Genomic DNA, 21,854 nt, shown 5'->3' on the forward strand with positions numbered 1-21,854 from the left:
GAAGGTACAGTCTGTTAGTCAAACAATTAAGCTGTTGGAAGTATGTACAGGAGGATAATTAATAAATATATTAATTACTTTTTCAGGCCATGAATACTCCCAGCATTCAGCTCTTAACTGAAGCATGTGTGCTGTCTTGGTAGCAGAAGTGTAAGTCTGTAATACTGTTATTATGACACATTATTTACAAGTTACTAAATTGGGAAGCTCTAGAATTATGTTCTTAAATATTTTTTGTCTTATACTAATTAGAATGCCAGATCTTTGTTTCTTTGGCCAGTTAATTCCTTACTTCCTTATATCATTTAAAACCAGGCTTAAAACTGTACCCCTGGGGCAAAAAATACATTATATGTTAATAAAAATAATTTTTAAAAAATCAGGCTTAAATCTCATCTTCACTTTGTCATTTTCTCTGGTTCCTGGGGAAGAACCTAGGCATTTTCATTGAACCACTGCCACAGGTGACTCTGATGCAAAGGGTTCCCATGTCATACTTTGTGTCACTTTGCACAAGACTAGAAGTGTTTTAAGAATGAAAATCTTCCTTCATTTATATCTGTAGGACCTGTGTAGACTATGTTCTGTACATAGACATATAATGAAAGTATAGTCTATGAGTCCAACAATTAACCTATTTGAAGTATAAGTAAGGAAGTATAAACAGACACTCAATATATGGATACATGTTGAATGAATGACCTCAGCCACTGTGTGTATATCACTAAAACACCCAAATCTTAGTTTTGTTTTTTAATACAATTCTGTAGTAGCTGCTTTCTTGCTATGTGCCTGTTATGCAGTATTAAAGCATTTTTACTATTATTCCAGCATCAGTACACTATAATTTATTTACTTTTTAAGATAATGTTTACTTACTCAATTACAAAGGTAGTAAGTGCTTATGGTAGAAAACATGGAGACAAAAGACCCAAAGAGAAAACTCTGAGAGATGCCCATTGGTAACATATGGGCCATGCTATGATTGAATTATACATAGCTGTGCTTTACATTTTTTAATTTACAGAATTATCTTTTAATGCCTGTCTTTGGAGAAGATAGCTGAAGATAGAGAACAGTTTCAGACATTTTGTAAGTTGTAAAGAGTGAGGACATGTTTCAGGAGAAAGTACTTTCTCAGCTTCCTAATTAAACATTTTACTTTATTCATTAAGACTGTTGTTGAGGCAGCAGAAACTAATTCTCACTAAATTGACCAAAAAGAAGCTTTGTGGGAAGAATCCAGGAGTCTCATGAGATTGAAGAGAGCCTGAAGAACAGGGTTAATAATTGATAGGGATCTAGTGGTCTTGGCCTGGCCTGCATTCCTGGCTTGCACCTTTGTTCTGAAGAATCAAAGTACTGGGGGCAACTGGGTTGCTCAAATGGTTAAGCTCCTGCCTTTAGCTCAGGTCACAATCTCAGGGTTCTGGAATCAAGCCCTGCATTGGGCTCCCTGCTGGGCAGGGAGCCTGCTTCTCCCTCTCCCTCTGCTGTTCCCCATGCTTGTGCTCTCTTGCTCTCTCTGCCAAATAAATAAGTAAAATTAAAATCTTAAAAAAAAAGAATCTAAGTACTAGGAGAGAATGGTTTTTATTTTGTTTTGTTTTGTGGAATTTAGGCTACATAAAATTAGCTGCACTTGGTGATAGACTTGAGTACGAATGGACAGGGCAAGAGGGACCAGGCATAATTTCCAGGTTTTTGGTTCCATAAATACATTGCTAATGGTGTCATTTCCTAAGTTGGGAACAGTGAAAGATGACCAGGATGGCTAAATCTTGGGAGGGGTTGCATGAGTGGTTTCTTCTCAGTCATGCTGAATTTCAGGTGCCTTGAGACATCAAAAGATGTTAAGTAGGTAACCAGATATATGGGTTGTGCCACACATTTTCTGTCTTTGCCTCCAGATCTCCCTCCCCCCTGCTTGTAGCCCTGGGAGGGTGACCTGCATCAACAAAACTTCCTTTGCCTCTGGCTTCAGATCAGGTTAGTTCAGTGGGGTACACTAGCAGGAGATCAAAAGAGGAAAAGGAGTGACTTTTGTCTTTGTTTTCTTGGCTTCATCCCAGCCTCATTGCTGTGTAAAGGCTGTGTCCCTGAACCAAAGGTCACAGCTCTCATCAGACACCTTCCCCTGCAAGCCTTGTCTTTCCAGGTTCTGGCTGCATTCTTGCTAATTACAGAACACTGTTCTACCTCTTTTAATTTCCTTGTATCCTGTCTACACACTTAAGTTGTGCCAGTCTGAACATATCACTCATTTCTGCCAGAGTCCTGACTGATACATGCGTGTAGAATTCAATGGACGGGTTCAGGCTAGAGATGTATTTTGTGGACCCTCTGTTTATAGATGTAGCAGATGCTGATGTGGATGATAAATTCCTTTGTGGGAGAGCACAGTCAAGAAATGGAGAGGACTTAGGACTGAGCTTTAGAACACTCCGCCTTCCCTCTCCCTAAAACAGGGAGGTGAAAAGAAGAACCGGATGAAAGGAGACTCTAGAGACCCCCCTTGGATCCATTAAAGAGAGAATGTGTTCGTGACCACCCATCATGACCTCACACAGTGATAGAGAGGCAGTTCAATAAAAGGAAATAAGAATGATTTAAAAATGGGAGAGTGGATGCTGGGTGGCTGGACCTAACATACCACATGTCCACATGCATGTATGCATACACACCTACATAACTTTATTAAAATGGGTTACAAATATTCTTGCTTTGTCACCAATATTAATTCTGTTGTGGGTGACAGGAAATCTAAAATGGTAGTGATATAAACAAGACGGCCATTTATTTCTCTGTCAAATGAAGTTTGGAGATAGTTCAGGGCTGACTGTCTAGAGACAGCATCCGTGTATCTATGATCAAGGTCCCCTCTATATTGTTGGCCTGCTATTCTTGGTATGCAAGTGCCATCTCATGGTTCAGGTTCACGGTTCTTGTGCTTCAGCCATCTTGTCTGCATTTAAGCCAGTAGGACTCTTCCAAGATACTACACATAACACTACTGCTTATATCTCATTGGCTAGAGCTTAGACAAATGACCATATCTACCAGCAAACTACCAAGAAATATCTTTGTTTCAGATGGCTGTTTAAAATCAGAAGTTCTAATATAAAGGAAATAGGGGAAAATAGAAATTGCGACTTTTGGTCTTTGCTAGTGGTCTTTGCTAGACATGTTATTTAAATGTTTTCTTTTCATGCAACTATTTCCTATTTTTCAACTAGTTTTGATGACTCTTTGCCAGCCATAGATATATTGTAATATCCCACTGTGTATACTGTGTGTCATAATCCAAAGCACCCATGAAAAATACCATCTGACATCAAGGATTCAGCACATAGTTAACACAGCTTAGGCAGGTTCCTTAAATGAACTTGGCTGGTCCACAAATATAACATTAGAGTCAAAAGAACCTCTAGAGGACTTCCAGTCCAGGAAATGGATTAACAAAAGATCAAGACACATATTTCAGGGAAGTGCAGCCCAACTCCCAAAGCCTGCCTTTTGCAGCTAGTTCTGACTTTCTGTGATTTAAAAATACTAGAGAATCTTTGATTCATGGGCACATTTTACACGCTGCTTGAGGCAGATGTGAATGTGCACATGTTACCCCTGGCTACACATCAATTTCTAGACAGGAATGAAATACCCATTGCTTCTTTTTCTAGGAGGCATATGATGTGGTGGTGAATGGGGCCATAAATTTCTGCAGGAGATGAAAATTCCACAGTAGGCAGTCATTACCATGTCTTTGGACTGCCTTTTCCCATAACAAATATGGTCAATTTTGTTTATGCGCTTGTAAGGAAGGTAGTTGTTGGCTCAAAGAATTTGGCTCATTAAGCTAGAGTAAACCTTCCCTCCAAAAAAGAAAAAAAAAGTCTTAAACAATGTGGAATAGAAGAAAAGACAAAGTCCAGCCAAGGGTGGGTTGGGAAGGCAGTAGGATAGTAGGATTTTTCTCATTATGTTAGATTTATTAACTTTTTATTTTTTAATATTTTATTTATTTATTTGAGAGAGAGACAGTGAGAGAGATCATGAGCGAGGAGAAGGTCAGAGGGAGAAGCAGACTCCCCGTGTAGCTGGGAGCCCGATGCGGGACTCGATCCTGAGACTCCCAGATCATGACCTGAGCTGAAGGCATTCGTCCAACCAACTGAGCCACCCAGGCGTCCCAGATTTATTAACTTTTTAATGCAGGCATTTTGTAGCTTCAGGAGCCAACAGTTATTCTGTTTGTGTCAAATTGTCTTTGAACTCTAGAGTTATCAAACTCTGTCCTAGATACATAGCAAAGAATAAGCATTGTGAAAAGTACTTACGATAAAAATATCTAGTACACAAGATTTTTGGTGAGAAACAAATGAAACTGTAAATGACAATAATATTATAAGCTTTAAAGTTTAAACCAATGCTATTTTAATCATCATTTTCTTTATCTTACATCTCTAGCATGGATATTATTTAGCTAGTAAGAACTATATATATTAGTCTGATATGATTATTAGGTCCCCGAGAGCCTTAGGTTATTAGTCCCAAAGGTACTATCTTTGCCAGATGGCCAAAAGGTTTTGTGGAGCTCTGTTCAGTGGGAGAATTAGTGAGTCATATAATTTTACCCATTTGTGTGGGTAGAAAGTTATTTAACTTGAACATAGCACCAGCAATTAAAGATATCTCTCTGGAACATTTTTAAAAGAACCTAATGATTCTCTGAGATTATAAAATGAACCAAGTGTTACTTTGGTTCCTGGTAAACTCTATTCTCTTATATCATACTTCCTACTGGTAACAATATTTGAATATATTATGGTGCCAAATTATTACAGATTTTGAATCTTCATGTAATAGCCTGCTACACATTGACTTGTTTACTGATCCATGAAAATACTGTGGTACACAAAGTAGCAAGTAGGATTATTTTGCCCTTCATGAAAAAGATTAAACTGCTGAATAATTAAACTGTATTGGTTATCTACTGCTGTTTGACAAGTTTTCCCAACTCATAGAGGCTTGAAAGAATTCCTGTGTGTCAAGAATCTGCGTGCAGCTTAATTGGGTGCCTCAGGTCTCTTAGGAGGTGTGACCAAGCTATCAGCTGGGGTTGTAGTCTCATCCAAAAGGTCGACTGATGGTAATGCTGGCATCCACTCCGAAGGCCACACATGTGGTTGTTCAAACACTAGCCAATTAGGCTTTTCCACAGAGTTTCCTCAAAACATGGCAACTGGCTTTCCTTCTAGGCTAGTGACGAGAGAGAGAGAGAGAGCCCCAAAGAGAAGACAGTCTTCTTATAATTTACTCTCAAAAGCAGCTTGTTCTCACTCCTGCCATATTCTATTCATTAGAAATGAGCCAATAATTCCATTCCACAGCACTGGGAGGGAGTACTCAAGGGCATGAATATCAGATAGTAGAGATCATTAGGTATTATCATAGAGGCTTCCTACAATGGCATTGGAGTTCTATATATGTTTTTTTAAGATTTTTATTTATTTATTTTGAGAGAGAGAGAGAGAGACAAAGTGAGAGAGAGCATGAGAGGGGAGGTCAGAGGGTGAAGCAGACTCCCCAAGGAGCTGGGAGCCCAAAGTGGGACTTGATCCCAGGACTCTGGGACCATGACCTGAGCCAAAGGCAGTTGCTTAACCAACTGAGCCACCCACGTGCTCCAGAGTTCTATATTTTTAAATGACTGATTGGCAGACGGTCTTGATTTTATTTATTTATTTATTTATGAAAGATTTTATTTATTTACTTGACAGAGAGAGACACAGTGACAGAGTGAACACAAGCAGGGGTAGTGGAAGAGGGAGAAGCAGGCTTCCCACTGAGCAGGGAGCCCGATGTAGAACTCGATCCCAGCCAGGGCCCTGGGCTCATGACCTGAACCAAAGGCAGACACAATGACTGAGCCACCCAGGCACTCAGATGATCTTGATTTTAATAAATTATTTCAATTTTACCTAGTAGCTAATTTGGATATTTGTTAATGAAATAAGGCTCTGTAAAGTCAGAAATCTACTGATAAATTTCCTAGAAAATACTTGATGTCAGGTCAGGTTTTATGATCAACTTTTAGGCACTGAGCCTATAAAATCTACATACTGGTTTTTTATAGATTCAATACATTTCGTCTAGTAACCTCTTTCAATAAATTAAGTAGTAAACTATTTTCTACAACTCCAGTTTTTTTGAAGTATTGAATAAAAGTACATTTTCTATGGTGAGAATTTCACATATTATATATTAGGCATAATTGGGCTAAATGTTTTACATACTTTGGCCGTTATATCTTTTTTTTTTTTTTAAGGAAGAGAATGCACATAAGCAGGAGGCAGGGCAGAGGGAGAAGCAGGCTTTTTACTGAGCAGGAGTCTGATGCGGGACTAGATCCCAGGACCCTGAGATCATGACCTGAGCTGAAGTCAGACGCTCAACGACTGAGCCACCCAGGCGTCCTGGCCATTATATCTTTAACTATGCTCTTCCCCTTTCTTCTAAGGCTCCACTACACATACACTAGAATCCTTGATATTGCTTGCAATCATTGATGCTGTGTCGTTTGTTAGTCTTTTTTCTTTTGCTTCATGGATAATTTTTTTTTTAAGATTTATTTATTTATTTTGAGAGAGAGAAAGAGAGCACATGGGGAAGAAGGGCAGAGAGAGAGAGAGAGAGTCTTAAGCAGACTCTGCGCTGAGTGGGGAGCCCAATGTAGGGTTCAGTCATGACCCTGAGATCATGACCTGAGCCAAAACCAAGAGTCGGATGTTTAACTGACTGCGCCACCCAGGTGCCCCACTCATGGATAATTTTCTACTGCTATACAACAAATTACCACAGACTTTGAGCCTTAAAATAACATTCATTTATTAACTCACAGTTTTATAAGCCAAAAATCTGACACAACGTATCTGGGTTCTCTCTTCAAGATCTCACAGGGCTGAAATCAAGGTATTGACAGGGAATGAGGTTCTCATGTAAGGCTTAGCATCCATTTCCAAGCTCACTGTTTGTTGACAAAATTCATTTTCTTGGACTTACAGGATTGAGGTCCCTATTTTTCTGCTGCCCCTCAGTTCATAGCTGATCTTATGAAATAGAGACTGCCCACATTTCTTATCATATGGTCTCCTCCATTGTCAAGCCAGTAACAGTGCTTTAAATACTTTTCTTGCTTTGATCTGTAACTCCCCTCTGTGATCAGCCAGAGAAACAATCTGCTTTCAAAAAGCCTATGTGCTTAAGTCAAGTCTGCCTGGATAATCTCTCTTTCTTAAGATCATCTGTGTCGTATAACATAATCACCAGGTAAAATGTATCATATTCATAGTCATGTGGATTATGTGGGGTTTGTACACCAGGGGCATGAAATCTTGGGAGTACATCTTGGAATTCTGCTCACCTCAGATAGATTTACTGTCCTTTCTTCAAGTTTAGCTATCTTTTCTTCTGCAGCATCATACCTGTTATTAATACCATCTAGTATATTTTTCATCTAGACATATTTTTTACCTATACAGGTCTCATTTATGTCTTTTAAATATCTTCCATTTCTCTCCTCATAATGGTCATTTTTTTCTACCTTCTTGAATAGTTATAATAACTGTTTCAATATCTTTGCTAAGTCATCATGTTTTTCATTTCTCGTTTTTAAAAATCAAAATGTCTCCTGGTTATAGGTAATATTTCCTGCTTTTTTTGCTTGCATGGTGATTTATGATCAAATGTTAGACATGGCGAACTTTATATTTTTGAGTGTTTGGTTTTTGTTGTATTCCTTCAAATTGTGTTGGATTTTGTCTCAGCACACAGTTAAGTTACTTGGAACCTATCAGATCCTTTTAACTTTTGTCTTTAAGCTTTCTTTGTTAAGGCAAGTCTAGAGCTGCCTTCAGTCAGGAAATAATTTAGCCCTCCTGCTAAACTGGCACACTTTTGAGGAGTCTACACAATGCCCCATGTATTAAGAAATCTTTCCCCTCAGGATTATACAGAATAAACCATTCCCCACCCTATGTGACCCCTGGGAATTGTTGGGCCTTCTCATTTCCAGTGGTTCTTTTCCTGGCCTTGGGTAATTTCCTTTCAAACACTCAAAGAATAATACTCAGCCAGATACTCGAGGGTATACCTCTGAAGATTTCCAGAGCTCTCTCCTTCTCTCTCAGCAGCTCCGTCTCTTCTGGTAATTTGTCTTGAAAGTTTTTCTTGCCTTGTCCACTATTTATTTTTTGTTTCTTTAATTCCACTTATGAGTGAAATACTCTGGTATTTGTCTTTCTCTGACTGACTTATTTCATTTGGCACTGTACTCTCTAGCTTCATCCGTGTAATTGCAAATGGCAATATTTCATTCCATTTTATGGCTGAATAATATTCTGTTACACACACACACACACACACACACACACACACCACCTCTTCTTTATTCATTCATCTATCAGTGGACATGTGGGCTGCTTCCATATCATGACTATTGTAAATGATGCTGCAAAATCTATTCTGGAGAATCTGGAGAATCTATTCTGGAGAATGTTCCATGTATCCTTGAAAAGAATGTGTATTTTGCTGTTTTAGGATGGAATGTTCTCAATATATCTATTAGTCAAATGTGTCATTCAAAGCCACTCTTTGCTGTTCAATTTTTGTTTGGATGATCTGTCCCTTGATGTAGGTGGGTGTTAAAGTCCCCTACTATTATTGTATTACTATCAATTACTTTCTTTGTGTTTGTGATTAACTGCTTTATGTATTTGGGTATTCCCATGTTGAGTGTATAAATATTTGCAATTGTTATATTTCCTTAGATTGTTCTTCTTATTATATAGTATCCTCCTTTGCCTCTTGCTGCAGTCTTTGTTTTAAAGTCCATTTTGTTTGATGTAGTTATTGCTATCCTGGCTTTCTTTTCACTCCCATTTTCATGATAAATGCTTTCTATCTCTTCACCTTCAATCTGCATTTGATTTTAGGTCTGAAATGAATCTCTTGTGGGCAGCATGTGGGTCGGTCTTTAGGGTGGGTCTTTTAGGTCTAAAATATTCTGTCACCCTAAAACTTCTAATTGGAGGATTTGGTCCATTTACATTCAAATTAATTATTTATAGGTATGTATATATTGCCATTTTGTTACTTTTTTTTTTTAAAAGATTTTATTTATTTATTTGTTAGAGAGAGAAGGAGCACAAGCAGGGGGAGCTGCAGGCAGAGGGAGAGACAAGCTTTCCGTTGAGCAAGGAGCCCAATGTGGGATTCAGTCCCAAGACCCTGTGATCATCACCTGAGCAGAATGCAGACACTGTACCACTGAGCCACCGAGGTGTCCCTGTTACTTGTTTTATGGTTGTTTTTGTAGTTCTTCTCTGTCTCTTCTCACCATAAATTGGCTTTCTTTAGTGATATGCTTGGATTATTTTTCTCTTCTTTTTTGTATAGTCATTACTGATTTTTGATTTGTGGTTACCATCAGGTTTATATATAACATCTTTGCATATAGCAGTCTATACTAAGTTGATGGTTGCTTAAGTTTGAGTCCATTCTTTACTGCCTCCCCCTGCCCCCCAGTTTAAGTATAGGGAGTCATACTTTTGATCTTTCTGTTTTGTGAGTTTCTTGACTGATTTTTGTGAGTCCCTTGACTTATTTTTACTGCTTTTGTGGTTGCTACTCTTTCCACTCAAAGAATCCCCTTTACTATATCTTGAAGGGGCAGGAGTCAATTTGGAGTGATGCTGACCCCTGTTGGCGCTACTTGCACACTGCCATGTTTATTGTAGGGGGTGGCCTCAGGAGAGCCCTCGGGACAGGTGTTTGCTATGGGAGGGTGCCAGGTTGGAGAAGGAAGCTCTATAGAAGTGTGCAGGGTTGGAGCTGCTGTTAGCAAGCTAGGTGGGGAGTGTTTGTGCTGTGCTGATTTGTGTTTATAGGCTGGGGAGGGGAGTGAGAGTTGGAAATCTGCACCTGCTAGCCCCTTTGTTCTAATAGAAGTCTCCCAAAGATCCCTACTCCTCCAGCACAGGCCCTGAGATTAGCAAACAAATCCCCTCCACTCTTCCCACTCCCCCCCCCCCCCCCCGCCACCATACACTCCATGTGTCTTTCAATTTGTTGCTTCCGTGCTGTATCTCAGCAGGACTGTTTGTTGTGCTGTCTCTTTGAGGGCAATTACTCAGTGTTCCATCACCTTCCAGATTTCCTAGAGGCAAGCCCACTGATTATTAAAGTTCCAGAAGTTTAAGTCCTTCTAATCATTAGAACTGAAGAAGTTAAGCCCCTTTGGTTTACAAAGTCAAATGTTATGGGGATCATCAGCTCAGTGTAGGTTCCCAGTGCCTGGGGTGCCTGGGGTAGGGTGTGATCCTCCCCTCTCTGTACCTACAGTATCCCTTTGTCCTGTGGCCATGCCTTTGGTTCAGTTTGGCTCTCAATTTCATCTCTTCCACTGATGTTGTTCTCTAGGTGTATCTCTGGAACAAGGTAAACTTGGGATCCTCCTACAATACCCTCTTCCCTTGAAGTCTGGATGCCCATTTTCAAATATCAGCTTCATCTTTAGGGGCACCTGGGTGGCTCAGTGGGTTAAGCCTCTGCCTTTGGCTCAGGTCATGATCTCAGGGTCCTGGGATCGAGCCCCACATCAGGGTCCTGGGATCGAGTCCCACATCAGGCTCTCTTCTCAGCAGGGAGCCTGCTTCCCCACCCCACCCCACCTGCCTCTCTTTGTACTTGTGATCTCTGTCAATTAAATAAGTAAAATCTTTAAAAAAATAATAATAATAAGGGGCGCCAGGGCAGCTCAGTGGGTTAAGCCTCTGCCTTCGGCTCAGGTCATGGTCCTGGGATCGAGCCCCGCATTGGGGGGGGTGGGGGGGGGTCTCTGTTCAGCAGGGAGCCTGCTTCCCCCTCTCTCTCTGCCTGCCTCTCTGCCTACTTGTGATCTCTCTCTATCTGTTAAATAAATAAATAAAATCTTAAAGAAAAGAAAATGTCAGCACCATCTTTCGATCCAGGTGACACGGTTTCCTTTCCTGAACTCTGTGTTTTAGACACCAGTATTTCACAGGCACAGAAAACACATAAGTTTCTTTGTCACAGGATCCGGAGCTTGGCTCTCATCTAATACAATCTGTGACATTATGCATCTATCTTCAGGGTTAATACTATTCAGAACCCAGTGAAATATTTAACCACACCTTTTGCCCCAAGTACTTTTAAACAACAGTCATTGGCATCTGAATGACCTGAAGGTCAGTGTGCTTTAGCACTACAGATATTGGAGATGGATATTGCTTCAGTATGAGAATTTGAGTAACAGAAATGTTTAGTAAAGAGAAAACAAATTAGTTAACTTTTGAATACTTCCTCTCAGGTAACTTGAATGTAGTAGATGCTTGCACAACAAAATATCATTTTTCTGTAGTGCCCAAGTGTCCGTGTGTTCCTGCTTCTCCTCATGTTCCAATCTGTGTTTCCAGAGCATGGTGTTCACACAAACTGCAAATGGTGGACAATGACGGTTTGCAAGATTCATTCATATGATGTTAAATATTGTATGTATGTGGGCCTAGATGTAACCTGAATAAAATGCAATACCAATTCTCTGTGCTGTCAACTAAACGGTTACTAAATGCTAGAAAATTGTGCCAATTTGTGTTTTTTAGGAAACAGGTGTCAGAAGTACAAAGGATTTTTTTGGGGGAAATGTCTATTAAAGATCAAGGGAAAAGGGAGCAAGAATGGGTCAGGAAAGCATTCAGACCACAATGTAGGTCTGATACCTACGGAGAGGAAAGGAAGTAAGTTTGGGTAGGAGGAGCCTCTGACTGCAATATAGTTCTGAGAAAGTCTTGACCAGCGGGGATCTCTGGTACAAAGATTGCCAGTAGGGGAGTCCTAGATTAAACAGAAATGACTAACCCCTCGTTTCCCTGTCTCGTAGCCTCTAACTGAAAGCTCCCTTGAGATGGCAGAGCCTCAAACTGCGCACTGAGGCGGATCCTGAAGGGGTGGCTAAGGGCCATGGATAACTGTGTACTTCATGGCCATTTTTCCTTTGAAGTGAGATCTGAGTGGCTTACCTCCATGGCTGGCAAAAATTGTAAATAATCTTATTTTTATAAAAAAGTTAGTGAAATTTAATATTTCTAAAAGATAACTTAAAATATCACTAATCATGCTACAACATGGATAAAATTTGAGAACATTATGCTAAGTGGAATAAACCAGTCATAGGAAGACAAATACTGCATGATTTCACTTATGTGAAGATCTAAAATAGTCAAACTCTTAGAAACAAAAAGTAGAATGGTATTTGCTAGGGGCAGGGAGGAGGGCAAAAGGGAAGTTATTCAGAGGGTATAGAACAATATATATAGTTTCAGTTTTGCATGATGAGAAAGTTCTAGAGATCTGTTGCACAAGGTGGCTATAGTTATGAGTGTTGTCCAGTATGCTTAAAAAATGGTTAAGATGGGGGACGCCTGGGTGGCTCCGTGGGTTAAAGCCTCTGCCTTCGGCTCAGGTCATGATCCCGGGGTCCTGGGATTGAGCCCGGCATCGGCATCGGGCTCTCTGCTCAGCAGGGAGCCTGCTTCCTCCAGTCGCTCTTTCTCTGCCCGACTCTCTGCCTACTTGTGATCTCTGTCAAATAAATAAATAAAATCTTTTAAAAAAATGGTAAAGATGGCAAATTTTATGTTATGAGTTTTTACCACAAAAAATAGCTTTTATTTTGATTTAATTTTAATTTTATTTTTAAAAGTAGCTTCCATATCCAATGTCGGCCTTGAACTCATGACCCTAAGATCAAGACCTGAGATCAAGAGTTGGACATTGCACCCACTGAGCCACCCAGGTACCCCAATAAATAGTTTTTAAGAGTCATTCATTATAATCACTATTTTGCCTTCTCATTTTAATATAACATTTTGAAATAAGAATTAAAAGTAAGTTTTTTCTTTTTTTATTGAGGTATAATTGATATATAGCATTATATGAGTGTCAGGTGTACAACATGATGTGTCTATATTTGTCTATAATTGTGAATTGATTACCACAAAAAGTCTCGTTAATATCCATCACCAAATAAGCTACATAATTTTTTTCTTTTGATGAGAACTTTTAAGATCAACCCTCTTGACAACTTTCAAATACACAATACAGCATTGGTAATGTACTCACGATGCTGTACATTACATGACATGCTCTACCTGTAACTGGAAGTTTCTGCCTTTTTTTCATCTTACCCATTGCTCCCTCACCTCCCACCCCATGCCTCTAGTAACCACCACTCTGTTCTCTGTATCTATGAATTCAGTTTTGTTTGAATTCACGTTTGTTTGAATTCAGTTTGTTTGATTCCACGTTAGAGAGATCATATGATATTTGTCTTTCTGTGACTTACTTCAGTTAGCACATGATACCCGCTAGTTCTAGCCATGTTGTCATGAATGGCAAGTTTTCTTTGTCCTATGGCTGAAGATCACATTTTCTTTATCTATTCATCTATTCATTGATGGGCACTTTGGGTGCTCCCCTGTCTTGGCTATTGTAAATAATGCTGCAGTGAAATAATAAATAAAATGCTGCAGTGAAATAAATAATGGTGTGTATGTCTTTTTGAGTCAGTGTTTTCATTTTCTTCAGCTAAATACCCAGAAGTGGAAATGCTGGATCATATGGTAGTTCTGTTCTGCTTAATTTTTGAGGAACCTCTATACTGTTTTCCAGAGTGACTGCACCAATGTAAATTCCCACCAGCTGTGCATTAAGAGTTCCCTTTTCTCTACATCCTCACCAATATTTTCACTCTAGCCCTAGGCTCTGCAAGCATTGAGATCTGCTGAGCTTCCATTTCTTTCAGTCATAAACCTCTCTATCCTAAGTATAGCAATCTAACCCTAACAGCCTGGTTTTTTTTTTTTGTTTTTTGTTTTTTTTTTAATGACAGTTTGTTATTTCAGAAATCTGAGTCTTAACTGTAACTTGTCCCTGATGATTTAAAATGGCACAACCCCTGGGTTGTGCACATGCTGGGTCCCAGGGAGAGGGAGGGGTCAGGTGGGAGGAAGGAAGTCTCAGAGGGGCAGAGTGAGGAGACTGGTTTAGTATTTTATGTAAATGTTGCCAAGATTGAAACCAGCAGTGAGGAGTGGGTGTTATAAGGCAGGAAAAAAATCTATCATCTTTAGAGGAAACTGAACAGTGAAATTAATTATAGCCCATAATGAACATATCTGGACTTTACATTTGTCTTAAAGAGAAAAATCATATAACTCAACCATTTTTTCAGACAATGTTTTGGCTGTTTTAAAATGTCAAACAACAGTGTACACTCAGAAATATTAACTAAAAACTTTGAATTCATTCTCAAGATTTTCATTAAATCAGTACCACCTAGTGTTAAGCTGTTTTCAAAAGGCTAAAGGCTGGTCGGGAGGAGGTGTAGATATGTGGAGAAATTTTGAAACTGCATATATCAGAGCAAACTGGTTGTGTCCTGTTACTGGGAGCGTCAAATTGTTATGTTATTGTGTGAATGAATACAAAAGAACAGGCTTGTATCCAGGGGGCAATACTTCTAAGCTGTTTGGCTTTGGAATAGTCACTTAACCTCTCTGTGCCTTGGGTTCCTTATTGATAACAAGGAGAGATTATGATCCAGTAGTCTACCCTTATCTTATTGGCAGGTTTGCTTTCTGTGGTTTCGGTGACTCACGGTCAATTATGGTCCAGAAACTGATGATTGTCTTTCTGATGAATTGTCTGAAGGTCAGTCTTGGCTTCGCTATGTCACCTCACTTTGTCTTATCAGGTAGGCATTTACTCATCTCATATTATCATAAGAAGGGTGGGTACCGTACAGTAAGATATTGGGTACGGGGAGACCATATTCATATAACTTTTATTAAGTATGTTGGTATAATTACTCTACTTTTTATTTTGTTATTGTTACTGAACTGTTACTGTGCTGAATTTATAAATTCCACTTCATCATAGGTACAGGAAAAGTATCGTGTATCTAGGGTTCAGTACTATCTCTGGTTTTAGGCATCCAGTGGCAGTCTCAGAATCTATTTCCCATGGATAAGAGGGAACTTCTAGTATTTCTTATCCTATTAAGCTACCGTGATGATTAAATGAGATTATGCATGTGAATAAAATACTAGAGCAGGGCTTGGCACATACCAAGCATTCAGTAAATATTATCCGTAGTTATTGTTTCCTTATCCATGTGTATTTGCTCCCCTCCATGAATTGCTTCTACGTCTGAGCTAACTGTTGCCTTCCAAAATGTGTGGTCAGTAAGAAAGCATTGAATGGACCATTTTAAACTCATCACCACCACAAATCAAAATAAAACTACTCAAAGATTGTATGATAATCTTTGTAGTGTGTCCCTTGTCATCCTTGTAGTAAAAGACTAGTCTTAGACTAGGGTGGATCGTCCATTTAAAATTCCTACCATGAGTGTGAAAGTCAGGTTTCAAAATGATTCTTTGAAAGGGCGTGAAAGCAGTTTATTTTTCATGCCTATTCTTGAAATGTATCACAGACGCTATGACAAAAGAGAGGGAGTAGGAGGCAAGACTTCTTAGATGAATGTGAGATTTAAGATGTTACTTGCCAAAGAGTTTTGGTCTTGTTTTTACACATTTCAAAATTATGTCCCCCAGGTTTCAGTGATGATACCCAAACTTGGTGGAGTGGCTAATGAGAAAAGCAAACGATTCTGTCTGATACTTCAGGACCTCTGCTCTACTACTAACCACTACTCACCCCCAACTCTTCACTGCTGTTCACTGTTCACCCAGAGAGCCATCGGAACAGAAACACTTTGCAGTTCCAAATTGGTGACATCAACAGGGAATATGGGAAAATTTGAGGGCCTTGAAAATAACTGGGAATTATTACATGGAATGCTATTTGAATTCTATTATACGGGATTCTATTGATTTTTTTCTTCCTTTCTGACCAACCTTACTATGCATTAGAAGTAAGAATCCCTCTCGTTGCCCCAGTGAGAGCCAACTCTGAACATTTTTCTTCCTTGAGAGACAGACCTAGGAAAACAAAGCCTCTAATATCCAAATCCATTGCTTGCCTGCTTCTCAGTCTGGAGTTCCAGTTCCATGTGTGAAGAATAATTCTCTCCTTGACACTGGCTATTTCAAGGGAGAGGGAGCTCCCCAATCTAGAATGGCCTTGCTTGTTAGGTCTTAAACCTCTCCCCTAAAAGACAGCTAAGAGTCACTTTGACACAAAGGTTCTGAAGACAATGCCAGCCACCCTCAAACTGCTCATAAAGTGGCCGGTGTGCCATCTAGAGGCGCACATAGTGATCATCATGCCACCATGACGCCGGTCACAGCTCTTGAAATGGACTCCTTGAGTCTCTTTAGACTCAACATCCCAGGTTCCCTCGACTTGCTTGTATTTCAGGGCTTTGAATCTCCTTCCTCGCTGTTTAAAATTCTTGTATTACTTTTGGGCAACTTCCCTCCAAAAATGAGGTCCCTGCAATGAAATATTTGACTCCTGGTGTGGTGTGACAGGGCCCAGTAGGTAAGTGATAACCAGTGAAGAAGACTATTTTTTCTAGCTTCTGGAGAAAACTTAGACTATACTCAATAAATTCTTCTGTCTACTCTTAGGATGGTTAAGGTGTCCAAGCTGTCATTTTAATCTTTTCTGCTTTGAAGTTTCTGGGAGGATCTTATATCACCTTGTTCTTACCCTTGCTGACTTTAATTAAAAGACTTCTTTATCTCACCCGAAACCCTGCCTCAGATTTCAAAGGTTCCAGGCTGCATATCTTAGGAGAGCCAGTAGACTTCTTCTCATCTCTTGGCTATGGATGGTCAAACTTATGTAACCATTTTATGGGATGAGGTGTCCTCAAACATACCATGTTGGATTTTCTTTTCCAGCTCTGCAGACCATCTTGGGCAAATGATATCCATCTCTGGTCTCTTTTCATTATCTAAGCAGTCCTGTTTTCAGGTATTAAAAATTCCTATCTTAACTAATCAAATCCCCACCTCCACCCTTTGTACTCAGCTCAGGGCTGACCTATAGTCCCACAGACTGGCAGTGGGGAGGTCTGTCCTTCTGCTTCCCTGCTCCATCCTTCAGCCTCCCCCAGGTTTGGTTGTGCAAGAGGATGACAGAAAAAGAATAGCCTGTCTTTTAACTTAGCTGGAGCTATGTGTATTCCTATCCTTGATAGCAAATACCCCTTCTTATGGATAAGCAAAGTGCTGGCCTTTCTCTGCTGAGGAGTTTCTGGGCACACCTCTCCCCTCTCATCCCCCCATGGGCCTTCTAGTTACACTATTTTCTGACTCAGGTATGGAACTTTCTACATTCTTACGAATCCCCACGTCCTATTCCAGAGACCTTACCTGGGTTCTCCTTATCCTAATGGGCATCCTTTTGGGAGCCTGTGAGGATGATGATCTTGTGATGACGGTCTGTGATGTCAGTCTGGGAAATGGGTGCCCCTGTCCACAGCTGGTATGAGTGCTGCAGGCTTCCACTTTCCTGCTCTCTTCTTGCACTGGCAGCTCTAGCCAGTCCCTCACCTTATACCTTTTTGTTGAGAATAGGTATCAGTTTTTGGGTTCTTTAAACTCTGGGGGACATATGTCAAGCTGTCTTACTTTGGCTTCACAGTCATCTCTTCACTGGCCATTCCTTCCCCCTAAAATATTTAATTGTAGGGTGACTGCTCCTTCAGTAAATTCCCCTATGATCTGTCTCCTTACTAGGAATTCTTCATTGAGCTGCACTCTTAATATTTTTGTAATTTTCTGCCTGTATGATAAACTTCTGCCTGTATGATAAACTTATGTAAACAGTTAATAATTATGAGACTTCATCAAGATAAAAAGCTTTTGGACAGCAAAGGAAACAATTGACAAAACCAAAAGATAACCGACAAAAATGGGAGCAGATAATGGGAGAAATGGCCTATCAGATAAAGGGCTAGTATCCAAAATCTATAAAGACCTTATCAAACTCAACACCCAAAGAAAAAACCATCCAGCCAAGAAATGAGCAAAAAACAGGAACAGACATTTCTCCAAAGAAGATATACAAATGGCCAACAGACACATAAAAAAAATGCTCCATATCACTCGGCATCAGGGAAATACAAATCAAAACCGCAATGAGATACCACTTCCCACCAGTCAGAATGGCTAAACTTAACAAGTCAGGAAATGACAGACTTAGTGAGGATGCAGAGAAAAGGGGAAACTTCCTGCATTGTTGGTGGGAATGCAAACTGGTGCAGCCACTCTGGAAAACAGTGTGGTGGGTCCTCAAGAAGCTGAAAAAAGGCATTTACCCCAAAATTACAAATGTAGTGATCCAAAGGCACACATGCACCCCAATATTTATAGCAGCAATGTCCACAGTAGCCAAATTGTGGAGAGAGCCCAGATGTCCATTGACAGATAAATGGATGGAAAAAATGTGGCATATATAAGATGGAATATTGCTCAGCCATCAAAAATGAAATCTTGCCATTGGCAATGATGTGGATGAAATTAGAGTGTATTAAGCTAAACGAAGTAAGTCAATCAGAGAAAGATAATTATCATACGATCTCACTCATATGTGGAATTTAAGAAAACAGGATCATTGGGAAAGAGAGGAAAAAATAAAACAAGACAAAATCAGAGAGGGAGACAAACGATAAGTGACTTTTAATCATAGGAAACAGAGTGGTTGGAGGGGTGGTACGGGGGGTTGGAGTAACTGGGTGATGGGCATTAAGGAGGAGGGCACATGATATAATGAGCACTGGGAGTTATATAAGACTAATGAATCCCTGACCTCTACCTCTGAAATCAATAATACATTATATGTTAATTAATTGAATTTAAATAAAAATTTTAAAAAATAAACTACACAAGATGAAAAAACATTTAACAATGAATCTTGCATTAATAGTTACATCTCAGCATTGCTTCACGCTGATAAGCTATGGCCTCTGAGAAGAGGCACATGCACACAGGAAGCTCCTTCACCCCAACCAGGACCGAGCCCGGGGTCTCTTTAATACAGTGGTGAGCATCCTTATGTGACCTGGGGATTCATGAGCAATCACCTTTAGTCAAAATAAGGAGGCAACAGCTGTGGACCCTAAAGGGTCTAACAGGAATTAGACGTTTTTCCAGGCTGTGAGCTGCCTCTGAAAGGCCTCCAGCAGCTAAGAGACCTGTAATTTAATCACAAGAAGGGTTGGGTATTTGTTCCTATGTTTTGTAACTTCAGACTTCAGACAGGTCTTCACAAACCGAGATACATATATTTATACGTACACTTTTTAAGAAATAAGAGCCAGTTGGACTGCAGAGTATGCTCGGGGTCAAAGGGCGCTTTATCCCCTCAAATGGAAATGTACATACACATTTTTGCTTGTCGCTTAAATACTATACTTAGGATAATGACAAATGCCTTAGACCTTTTGCGTCTTGCCTCTCATTTGTTACTCCCTCAGAGACTGTGTCTTATCCCCTAGAAACAAAAACTTCCCCTTTGGGAGATGATTCTGTATTTCTAGGTAATTCTAGCAATTGCTCTGTAAACCCCTGGCTATTCTGGGTACCAATGGTGGGATCTTGCTTTAGTTAAAAAGCTCTGCTTTAACCTAGAGCAACTCTTTTTCTCTCATTAGATGACCTTGAAAATGAAGCCACTCCTTGTCATCTTTGGGTGTTTCTTTTTAAATCGAGAAAGATTGTTAGAGAAGGTGACCTTCTGATTCAGCGCTTCGTGCTTTAACATGAGGCATAACAGTTGTGTTCTGTGGAATAAGCAACTTTCCCAAAAAGTGGCCCTTATTCATCATTAAGGTTTTCATGGGGAGTTAAAAATTAAAGTTAAAAATAGGTTACCCAAATTTGCAGACCACTCATTTTAGTGTATTGTGTTACTGTACAGTCCAAAAAGTAGAAAGACACGGTCTAATGGCTTATGGAAGAGAATATGAGAATTCACTCGTAGTTTGAAGATTTTCTGATGAGTTACTAAACAGATTTCACTCATGGGGAGAATCTATCTTGTAATCCTGGTGGCATCTTTTTCTAAAAAAAAAAAAAAAAAAATGCACAGCTCTCTTACGCACAATAGTTTTGACATTTTTTTAGCATGCAGCTTAAATCCCTTTGTCTAAGGTTCTGGCTCTAAATTCTTGACCAGGCAGAAGCCCAGAATGAACTGTGAATGAAAGAAGAAATTAATTTGACAACCAGTACCATTCCGTCCCTGGGAGGGTGTGAGCAGTGCAGTGCTGCACTCTGTTGGGCTGCTTCAGAAACAGTGTGCATTTTGTCTTCCCAGAGAGTTTTCCCAAGGAAATGTCTCCAGTCACTTGCCTGGGAATAACCTGGCTGTTGATTCAACACAGAGACGACTCTTTTAACAGAAGAGCAAAAGAAACACAATAAGCAAAGCAATAGGGTAGAAAATGAAATGGTAAAACTCTTTGATGGACAGTGAATGTCTGTATGCCCTCTGCCCCCACTAAATATATGTTGAACCCCTAATCCTGATGTGATGGTATTTGGAGTAGGGTCCTTGGTAAGTAATTAGGGCCTGAGGGTGTAGCCCTTGTAATGGGATTAGTGCTTTTATACAAGAAATGCTTTTTTTCTGCATCTATGGAGATGATCATGTGATTTTTATTCTTAATTCTGTTACTGTGGTATATAGCACTTACTGATTTGTGTATGTTCAGCCATCATAGCATCCCAGGGATAAATCCCACTTCATCAGAGTGTGTGATCCTTTTACTAGGCTGTTGAATTTGGGTAGCTAGTATTTCGTGTAGGATTTTTGGTTTCGGCTGGTGCCTTGATCTTGGACTTCCTGGCATCCTTAACTGTTAAGAAATAAATGTAATCTAGTTCTGGCCAATGAAATATAAGAGCAATTAGGCTGGGGGAAAGATCCCCCCCCCCCAGCATAAGAGCAAAAGCTTCAGGAGAAGAAAGTTCCATCTGTCTACTCATCCTTTGCTGTTTCTGGAGCCGTTAGGGGCTGTGCTGCCTAGAATGTGGCAGACACCTTGTAACCATCAGGTGTTAATTCTGTGGAGGAAACTACTGACCTGGCAGCCACTGACCACCCATGGAGCCAAGCTTGGAGCTTCTTGTTCTTCAGGGTTTAAGCTTCTGAGGTTGGCTATTCTGTTACTTAGAGCCAAATGCTTTTCAGCCGCTACAGATAGTTTAAAGTCTGGGTAGGAAATAATGCTTCTCTACACCACTGCATGGAAGAGTGTTTAAACTGGCTATCATGCCTGCTCTTAATTCCCTTAGTCAGTGCTTTGATTGCTCCGTGACCTGGGAGCCCTGATGATTACAGTTCAGTGAGACTTGAGATGTGTAAAAGCAGACTTCTGACCTGAAGCTGGCCTCTGAAAGTGTGGTTTGGGGGCCCCTGGCTGGCTCAGTTGGTAGAGCAGGCATCTCTTGATCTTGGGGTTGTGAGTTTGAGACACATGTTGGGTATGGAGATTACTTAAAAAGAAAATCTTTAATTGCTGGGTCATAGGGCAGTTCTATTTTCAACATTTTGAGGAACCTCCATGCTGTTTTCCAGAGTGGCTGCACCAGCTTGCATTCCCACCAACAGTGTAGGAGGGGTTCCCCTTTCTCCGCATCCTCGCCAGCATCTGTCATTTCCTGACTTGTTGATTTTAGCCATTCTGACTGGTGTGAGGTGATATCTCATTGTGGTTTTGATTTGTATTTCCCTGATGCCGAGTGATATGGAGCACTTTTTCATGTGTCTGTTTGCCATCTGGATGTCTTCTTTGCAGA

General features: G+C 40.1%; 1 protein-coding gene across 2 annotated transcripts in view; it reads left to right on the top strand.

Annotated features, from left to right (window-relative positions):
- The window catches only part of IFRD1 (interferon related developmental regulator 1), a 95,712-nt gene that overhangs the window by 17,475 nt on the left and 56,383 nt on the right, over positions 1 to 21,854 (top strand). Inside the window, exon 1 of one of the 2 annotated variants that reach the window (XM_045062887.1) lies at positions 128 to 150. The exons of the other annotated variant lie outside the window; for it this stretch is intronic. The gene's annotated coding sequence lies outside the window, so the exon portion shown is untranslated. Of the gene's footprint in view, positions 1 to 127; positions 151 to 21,854 lie in introns of those variants that run through there. 2 annotated transcript variants of the gene reach the window in all.

The sequence above is a fragment of the Mustela putorius genome, unplaced genomic scaffold (assembly GCF_011764305.1).
Source record: "Mustela putorius furo isolate JIRA1106 unplaced genomic scaffold, ASM1176430v1.1 tig00003845_pilon_pilon_pilon, whole genome shotgun sequence".
In the NCBI taxonomy this organism is placed as follows: Eukaryota; Metazoa; Chordata; class Mammalia; order Carnivora; family Mustelidae; genus Mustela; species Mustela putorius.